General features: G+C 54.5%; 1 protein-coding gene across 1 annotated transcript in view; it reads left to right on the top strand.

Annotated features, from left to right (window-relative positions):
• LOC129843264 (pyruvate carboxylase, mitochondrial-like) overlaps nucleotides 1-9,471 on the top strand; it is a 195,649-nt gene that overhangs the window by 141,695 nt on the left and 44,483 nt on the right. The gene's annotated exons all lie outside the window — the stretch shown is intronic.

The raw sequence follows: 9,471 nt of genomic DNA, 5'->3' as shown, positions 1-9,471 counted from the left end.
TCCAAGAGGGAGAGGGGGAAGGGAGATGTTACCTAGACTTGGTCCAAGAGGGAGAGGGGGAAGGGAGATGTTACCTAGACTTGGTCCAAGAGGGAGAGGGGGAAGGGAGATGTTACCTAGACTTGGTCCTAGAGGGAGAGGGGGAAGGGAGGTTGTTACCTAGACTTGGTCCTAGAGGGAGAGGGGGAAGGGAGATGTTACCTAGACTTGGTCCTAGAAGGAGAGGGGGAAGGGAGGTTGTTACCTAGACTTGGTCCTAGAGGGAGAGGGGGAAGGGAGGTTGTTACCTAGACTTGGTCCTAGAGGGAGAGGGAGAGAGGGGGAAGGGAGGTTGTTACCTAGACTTGGTCCTAGAGGGAGAGGGGGAAGGGAGGTTGTTACCTAGACTTGGTCCTAGAAGGAGAGAGGGAAGGGAGGTTGTTACCTAGACTTGGTCCTAGAAGGAGAGAGGGAAGGGAGGTTGTTACCTAGACATGGTTCGAGAGGGATAGGTGGAAGGGGTGAGGAGGTTGTTAACTAGACTTGGTCCTAGAAGGAGATGGGGGAGGGAGGTTGATACCTAGACTTGGTCCTAGAAGGAGAGGGGGAAGGGAGATGTTACCTAGACTTGGTCCTAGAGGGAGAGGGGGAAGGGAGATGTTACCTAGACATGGTTCGAGAGGGAGAGGTGGAAGGGGTGAGGAGGTTGTTAACTAGACTTGGTCCTAGAAGGAGATGGGGAAGGGAGGTTGATACCTAGACTTGGTCCTAGAAGGAGAGGGGGAAGGGAGATGTTACCTAGACTTGGTCCTAGAGGGAGAGGGGGAAGGGAGGTTGTTACCTAGACTTGGTCCTAGAGGGAGAGGGGGAAGGGAGATGTTACCTAGACTTGGTCCTAGAAGGAGAGGGAGAGGGGGAAGGGAGATGTTACCTAGACTTGGTCCTAGATGGAGAGGGGGAAGGGAGGTTGTTACCTAGACTTGGTCCTAGAGGGAGAGAGGGAAGGGAGATGTTACCTAGACTTGGTCCTAGAGGGAGAGGGAGAAGGGAGATGTTACCTAGACTTGGTCCTAGAGGGAGAGGGGGAAGGGAGGTTGTTACCTAGACTTGGTCCTAGAGGGAGAGAGGGAAGGGAGATGTTACCTAGACTTGGTCCTAGAGGGAGAGGGAGAAGGGAGATGTTACCTAGACTTGGTCCTAGAGGGAGAGGGGGAAGGGAGGTTGTTACCTAGACTTGGTCCTAGAGGGAGAGAGGGAAGGGAGATGTTACCTAGACATGGTTCGAGAGGGAGAGGTGGAAGGGGTGAGGAGGTTGTTAACTAGACTTGGTCCTAGAAGGAGATGGGGAAGGGAGGTTGATACCTAGACTTGGTCCTAGAAGGAGAGGGGGAAGGGAGATGTTACCTAGACTTGGTCCTAGAGGGAGAGGGGGAAGGGAGGTTGTTACCTAGACTTGGTCCTAGAGGGAGAGGGGGAAGGGAGATGTTACCTAGACTTGGTCCTAGAAGGAGAGGGAGAGGGGGAAGGGAGATGTTACCTAGACTTGGTCCTAGATGGAGAGGGGGAAGGGAGGTTGTTACCTAGACTTGGTCCTAGAGGGAGAGAGGGAAGGGAGATGTTACCTAGACTTGGTCCTAGAGGGAGAGGGAGAAGGGAGATGTTACCTAGACTTGGTCCTAGAGGGAGAGGGGGAAGGGAGGTTGTTACCTAGACTTGGTCCTAGAGGGAGAGAGGGAAGGGAGATGTTACCTAGACTTGGTCCTAGAGGGAGAGGGAGAAGGGAGATGTTACCTAGACTTGGTCCTAGAGGGAGAGGGGGAAGGGAGGTTGTTACCTAGACTTGGTCCTAGAGGGAGAGAGGGAAGGGAGTTGTTACCTAGACTTGGTCCTGGAGGGAGAGGGGGAAGGGAGGTTGTTACCTAGACTTGGTCCTAGAGGGAGAGGGGGAAGGGAGGTTGTTACCTAGACTTGGTCCTAGAGGGAGAGGGGGGGGGGGGGGGGGTTGTTACCTAGACTTGGTCCTAGAGGGAGAGGGGGAAGGGAGGTTGTTACCTAGACTTGGTCCTAGAGGGAGAGGGAGAAGGGAGATGTTACCTAGACTTGGTCCTAGAGGGAGAGGGGGAAGGGAGGTTGTTACCTAGACTTGGTCCTAGAGGGAGAGGGGGAAGGGAGGTTGTTACCTAGACTTGGTCCTAGAGGGAGAGGGGGAAGGGAGGTTGTTACCTAGACTTGGACCTAGAAGGAGAGGGAGAAGGGGTGGGGAGGTTGTTACCTAGACTTGGTCCCAGAGGGAGAGAGGGAAGGGGTGGGGAGGTTGTTACCTAGACTTGGTCCTAGAGGGAGAGGGGGAAGGGAGGTTGTTACCTAGACTTGGTCCTAGAGGGAGAGGGGGAAGGGAGGTTGTTACCTAGACTTGGACCTAGAAGGAGAGGGAGAAGGCGTGGGGAGGTTGTTACCTAGACTTGGTCCTAGAGGGAGAGAGGGAAGGGGTGGGGAGGTTGTTACCTAGACTTGGTCCTAGAGGGAGAGGGGGAAGGGAGGTTGTGACCTAGACTTGGTCCTAGAGGGAGAGGGGGAAGGGAGTTGTTACCTAGACTTGGTCCAAGAGGGAGAGGGGGAAGGGAGGTTATTACCTAGACTTGGTCCTAGAGGGAGAGGGGGAAGGGGAAGGGAGGTTGTTACCTAGACTTGGTCCTAGAAGTAGAGGGGGAAGGGAGGTTGTGACCTAGACTTGGTCCTAGAGGGAGAGGGGGAAGGGGAAGGGAGGTTGTTACCTAGACTTGGTCCTAGAAGTAGAGGGGGAAGGGAGGTTGTTACCTAGACTTGGTCCTAGAGGGAGAGGGGGAAGGGGAAGGGAGGTTGTTACCTAGACTTGGTCCAAGAGGGAGAGGGGGAAGGGAGATGTTACCTAGACTTGGTCCAAGAGGGAGAGGGGGAAGGGAGGTTGTTACCTAGACTTGGTCCTAGAAGGAGAAGGGGAAGGGAGATGTTACCTAGACTTGGTCCTAGAGGGAGAGGGGGAAGGGAGATGTTACCTAGACTTGGTCCAAGAGGGAGAGGGGGAAGGGAGGTTGTTACCTAGACTTGGTCCTAGAAGGAGAGGGGGAAGGGAGATGTTACCTAGACTTGGTCCTAGAGGGAGAGGGGGAAGGGAGGTTGTTACCTAGACTTGGTCCTAGAAGGAGAGGGGGAAGGGAGATGTTACCTAGACTTGGTCCTAGAGGGAGAGGGGGAAGGGAGATGTTACCTAGACTTGGTCCTAGAGGGAGAGGGGGAAGGGAGATGTTACCTAGACTTGGTCCTAGAGGGAGAGGGGGAAGGGGAAGGGAGGTTGTTACCTAGACTTGGTCCAAGAGGGAGAGGGGGAAGGGAGATGTTACCTAGACTTGGTCCAAGAGGGAGAGGGGGAAGGGAGGTTGTTACCTAGACTTGGTCCTAGAAGGAGAAGGGGAAGGGAGATGTTACCTAGACTTGGTCCTAGAGGGAGAGGGGGAAGGGAGGTTGTTACCTAGACTTGGTCCTAGAGGGAGAGGGGGAAGGGGAATGGAGGTTGTTACCTAGACTTGGTCCTAGAGGGAGAGGGGGAGAGGGGGAAGGGAGGTTGTTACCTAGACTTGGTCCTAGAAGGAGAGGGGGAAGGGAGGTGGTTACCTAGACTTGGTCCTAGAGGGAGAGGGGGAAGGGAGATGGTTACCTAGACTTGGTCCTAGAGGGAGAAGGTGTGAGGAGGTTGATACCTCGACTTGGTCCTAGACTTGTCGTTCCTGTACTGCTTGCCGTGCGGTAGCCTGGATATAAGATGTAAGACGTCCTCTTGTAGTTTTCATTGTAGGTCTGACACTGGGGGAAACTCCAAGCTCACGCTGTCTGAAAATGGCACAATATTGTCCAGCACTACTTCTGTGGAGTTTACCAGGGTTTTCATTGTGTGGGTGACTGGGACGTGTTATAATGCATGTCCTTGAATTGATCGTGTTTGTGTCTGTAGTCTGTCTGGGGTCTTAGTCTCTGTTTGTTTCAATTTGTTTAAAATCTTTAACACGTTCTGCATCTGAAATTTAAGATCTACTGTTCTCCCTCTCTTCTCCCTCTCATCATGCCTTCTCTCCTCCCTCTCATCGTGCCTTCTCTCCTCCCTCTCTTCATGCCTTCTCTCCTCCCTCTCATCGTGCCTTCTCTCCTCACTCTCTTCATGCCTTCTCTCCTCCCTCTCATCGTGCCTTCTCTCCTCCCTCTCATCACGCCTTCTCTCCTCTCTCTCATCACGCCTTCTCTCCTCCCTCTCTTCATGCCTTCTCTCCTCCCTCTCATCGTACCTTCTCTCCTCCCTCTCATTATGCCTTCTCTCCTCCCTCTCTTCATGCCTTCTCTCCTCCCTCTCATCGTACCTTCTCTCCTCCCTCTCATCACGCCTTCCCTCCTCCCTCTCATCACGCCTTCTCTCCTCCCTCTCATCACGCCTTCTCTCCTCCCTCTCATCGTACCTTCTCTCCTCCCTCTCATCATGCCTTCCCTCCTCCCTCTCATCACGCCTTCTCTCCTCCCTCTCATCACGCCTTCCCTCCTCCCTCTCATCACGCATTCACTCCTCCCTCTCATCACGCCTTCACTCCTCCCTCTCATCACGCCTTCACTCCTCCCTCTCATCACGCCTTCTCTCCTCCCTCTCATCACGCCTTCTCTCCTCCCTCTCATCGTGCCTTCTCTCCTCCCTCTCATCATGCCTTCTCTCCTCCCTCTCATCGTACCTTCTCTCCTCCCTCTCATCATGCCTTCCCTCCTCCCTCTCATCACGCCTTCTCTCCTCCCTCTCATCATGCCTTCTCTCCTCCCTCTCATCATGCCTTCCCTCCTCCCTCTCATCACGCCTTCTCTCCTCCCTCTCATCATGCCTTCTCTCCTCCCTCTCATCATGCCTTCTCTCCTCCCTCTCATCATGCATTCTCTCCTCCCTCTCATCACGCCTTCTCTCCTCCCTCTCATCATGCCTTCTCTCCTCCCTCTCATCGTACCTTCTCTCCTCCCTCTCATCATGCCTTCCCTCCTCCCTCTCATCACGCCTTCTCTCCTCATCACGCCTTCTCTCCTCCCTCTCATCGTGCCTTCTCTCCTCCCTCTCATCATGCCTTCACTCCTCCCTCTCATCACGCCTTCTCTCCTCATCATGCCTTCTCTCCTCCCTCTCATCGTACCTTCTCTCCTCCCTCTCATCATGCCTTCCCTCCTCCCTCTCATCACGCCTTCTCTCCTCCCTCTCATCATGCCTTCTCTCCTCCCTCTCATCATGCCTTCCCTCCTCCCTCTCATCACGCCTTCTCTCCTCCCTCTCATCATGCCTTCTCTCCTCCCTCTCATCATGCCTTCTCTCCTCCCTCTCATCATGCATTCTCTCCTCCCTCTCATCACGCCTTCTCTCCTCCCTCTCATCATGCCTTCTCTCCTCCCTCTCATCGTACCTTCTCTCCTCCCTCTCATCATGCCTTCCCTCCTCCCTCTCATCACGCCTTCTCTCCTCATCACGCCTTCTCTCCTCCCTCTCATCGTGCCTTCTCTCCTCCCTCTCATCATGCCTTCACTCCTCCCTCTCATCACGCCTTCTCTCCTCATCACGCCTTCTCTCCTCCCTCTCATCGTGCCTTCTCTCCTCCCTCTCATCATGCCTTCTCTCCCCCCTCTCATCGTACCTTCTCTCCTTCCTCTCATCATGCCTTCCCTCCTCCCTCTCATCACGCCTTCTCTCCTCCCTCTCATCATGCCTTCTCTCCTCCCTCTCATCATGCCTTCTCTCCTCCCTCTCATCATGCCTTCTCTCCTCCCTCTCATCATGCATTCTCTCCTCCCTCTCATCGTGCCTTCTCTCCTCCCTCTCATCACGCCTTCTCTCCTCCCTCTCATCATGCCTTCTCTCCTCCCTCTCATCGTACCTTCTCTCCTCCCTCTCATCATGCCTTCCCTCCTCCCTCTCATCACGCCTTCTCTCCTCCCTCTCATCGTGCATTCTCTCCTCCCTCTCATCATGCCTTCACTCCTCCCTCTCATCACGCCTTCTCTCCTCATCACGCCTTCTCTCCTCCCTCTCATCGTGCCTTCTCTCCTCCCTCTCATCATGCCTTCTCTCCTCCCTCTCATCGTGCCTTCTCTCCTCCCTCTCATCATTCCTTCTCTCCTCCCTCTCATCATGCCTTCTCTCCTCCCTCTCATCATGCCTTCCCTCCTCCCTCTAATCATGCCTTCTCCTCCCTCTCATCATGCCTTCTCTCCTCCCTCTCATCATGCCTTCTCTCCTCCCTCTCATCATGCTTTCTCTCCTCCCTCTAATCACACATTCTCTCCTCCCTCTCATCGTGCCTTCTCTCCTCCCTCTCATCATGCCTTCTCTCCTCCCTCTCATCATGCCTTCTCTCCTCCCTCTCATCACGCCTTCTCTCCTCCCTCTCATCGTGCCTTCTCTCCTCCCTCTCATCATGCCTTCTCTCCTCCCTCTCATCACGCCTTCTCTCCTCCCTCTCATCACGCTTTCTCTCCTCCCTCTCATCACACCTTCTCTCCTCCCTCTCATCGTGCCTTCTCTCCTCCCTCTCATCATGCCTTCTCTCCTCCCTCTCATCGTGCCTTCCCTCCTCCCTCTCATCATGCCTTCCCTCCTCCCTCTCATCATGCCTTCTCCTCTCTCTCATCATGCCTTCTCTCCTCCCTCTCATCATGCCTTCTCTCCTCCCTCTCATCATGCTTTCTCTCCTCCCTCTAATCACACATTCTCTCCTCCCTCTCATCGTGCATTCTCTCCTCCCTCTCATCATGCCTTCTCTCCTCCCTCTCATCATGCCTTCTCTCCTCCCTCTCATCACGCCTTCTCTCCTCCCTCTCATCGTGCCTTCTCTCCTCCCTCTCATCATGCCTTCTCTCCTCCCTCTCATCATGCTTTCTCTCCTCCCTCTAATCACACATTCTCTCCTCCCTCTCATCGTGCCTTCTCTCCTCCCTCTCATCATGCCTTCTCTCCTCCCTCTCATCATGCCTTCTCTCCTCCCTCTCATCACGCCTTCTCTCCTCCCTCTCATCGTGCCTTCTCTCCTCCCTCTCATCGTGCCTTCCCTCCTCCCTCTCATCATGCCTTCTCTCCTCCCTCTCATCGTGCCTTCTATCCTCCCTCTCATCATGCCTTCTCTCCTCCCTCTCATCATGCTTTCTCTCCTCCCTCTAATCACACATTCTCTCCTCCCTCTCATCGTGCCTTCCCTCCTCCCTCTCATCGTGCCTTCTCTCCTCCCTCTCATCGTTCCTTCTCTCCTCCCTCTCATCATGCCTTCTCTCCTCCCTCTCATCATGCCTTCTCTCCTCCCTCTCATCACGCCTTCTCTCCTCCCTCTCATCGTGCCTTCTCTCCTCCCTCTCATCGTGCCTTCCCTCCTCCCTCTCATCATGCCTTCTCTCCTCCCTCTCATCATGCCTTCTCTCCTCCCTCTCATCATGCCTTCTCTCCTCCCTCTCATCACGCCTTCTCTCCTCCCTCTCATCGTGCATTCTCTCCTCCCTCTCATCGTGCCTTCTCTCCTCCCTCTCATCACGCCTTCTCTCCTCCCTCTCATAATGCCTTCTCTCCTCCATCTCATCGTGTCTTCTCTCCTCCCTCTCTTCATGCCTTCTCTCCTCCCTCTCATCATGCCTTCTCTCCTCCCTCTCATCATGCCTTCTCTCCTCATCACGCCTTCTCTCCTCCCTCTCATAATGCCTTCTCTCCTCCATCTCATCGTGTCTTCTCTCCTCCCTCTCATCGTGCCTTCTCTCCCCCCTCTCATCGTGTCTTCTCTCCTCCCTCTCATCACGCCTTCTCTCCTCCCTCTCATCATGCCTTCTCTCCTCCCTCTCATCATGCTTTCTCTCCTCCCTCTCATCACGCCATCTCTTCTCCCTCTCATCATGCCTTCTCTCCTCCCTCTCATCACGCCTTCTCTCCTCCCTTTCATCGTGCCTTCTCTCCTCCCTCTCATCGTGCCTTCTCCTCCCTCTCATCATGCCTTCTCTCCTCCCTCTCATAATGCCTTCTCTCGTCCCTCTCATCATGCCTTCTCTCCTCCCTCTCATCGTGCCTTCTCTCGTCCCTCTCATAATGCCTTCTCTCCTCCCTCTCATCGTGCCTTGTCTCGTCCCTCTCATCGTGCCTTCTCTCGTCCCTCTCATCGTGCTTTCCCTCCTCCCTCTCATCATGCCTTCTCTCCTCCCTCTCATCATGCCTTCTCTCCTCCCTCTCATCATGCCTTCTCTCTTCCCTCTCATCATGCCTTCTCTCTTCCCTCTCATCGTGCCTTCCCTCCTCCCTCTCATCGTGCCTTCCCTCCTCCCTCTCATCATACCTTCTCTCCTCCCTCTCATCATGCCTTCTCTCTTCCCTCTCATCATGCCTTCTCTTCTCCCTCTCATCGTGCCTTTCTCTCCTCCCTCTCATCATGCCTTCCCTCCTCCCTCTCATCATGCCTTCTCTCCTCCCTCTCATCATGCCTTCTCTTCTCCCTCTCATCACGCCTTCTCTCCTCCCTCTCATCATGCCTTCTCTCCTCCCTCTCATCATGCCTTCTCTCCTCCCTCTCATCATGCCTTCTCTCCTCCCTCTCATCATGCCTTCTCACCTCCCTCTCATCATGCCTTCTCTCCTCCCTCTCATCATGCCTTCTCTCCTCCCTCTCATCATGCCTTCTCTTCTCCCTCTCATCATGCCTTCTCTTCTCCCTCTCATCATGCCTTCTCTCCTCCCTCTCATCATGCCTTCTCTCCTCCCTCTCATCATGCTTTCTCTCCTCCCTGTCATTATGCTTTCTCTCCTCCCTCTCATCACGCCATCTCTTCTCCCTCTCATCATGCCTTCTCTCCTCCCTCTCATCATGCCTTCTCTCCTCCCTCTCATAATGCCTTCTCTCCTCCCTCTCATAATGCCTTCTCTCCTCCCTCTCATCGTGCCTTCTCTCCTCCCTCTCATCACGCCTTCTCTCCTCCCTCTCATAATGCCTTCTCTCCTCCCTCTCATCATGCCTTCTCTCCTCCCTCTCATCATGCCTTCTCTCCTCCCTCTCATCATGCCTTCTCTCCTCCCTCTCATCATGCCTTCTCTCCTCCCTCCCATAATGCCTTCTCTCCTCCCTCTCATCGTGCCTTCTCTCGGCCCCCTCATCGTGCCTTCTCTCCTCCCTCTCTTCATGCCTTCTCTCCTCCCTCTCATCATGCCTTCTCTCTTCCCTCTCATCATGCCTTCTCTTCTCCCTCTCATCGTACCTTCTCTTCTCCCTCTCATCATGCCTTCTCTCCTCCCTCTCATCATGCCTTCTCTTCTCCCTCTCATTGTACCTTCTCTTCTCCCTCTCATAATGCCTTCTCTCCTCCCTCTCATCGTGCCTTCTCTCCTCCCTCTCATCGTGCCTTGTCTCCTCCCTCTCATCACGCCTTCTCTCCTCCCTCTCGTCGTGCCTTCTCTTCTCCCTCTCATCGTGCCTTCTGTCA

This window comes from Salvelinus fontinalis, unplaced genomic scaffold, assembly GCF_029448725.1.
Source record: "Salvelinus fontinalis isolate EN_2023a unplaced genomic scaffold, ASM2944872v1 scaffold_0102, whole genome shotgun sequence".
In the NCBI taxonomy this organism is placed as follows: Eukaryota; Metazoa; Chordata; class Actinopteri; order Salmoniformes; family Salmonidae; genus Salvelinus; species Salvelinus fontinalis.
The sequence above is the reverse complement of the archived record's forward strand: the minus strand, read 5'-3'. Positions and strand labels throughout refer to the sequence as shown.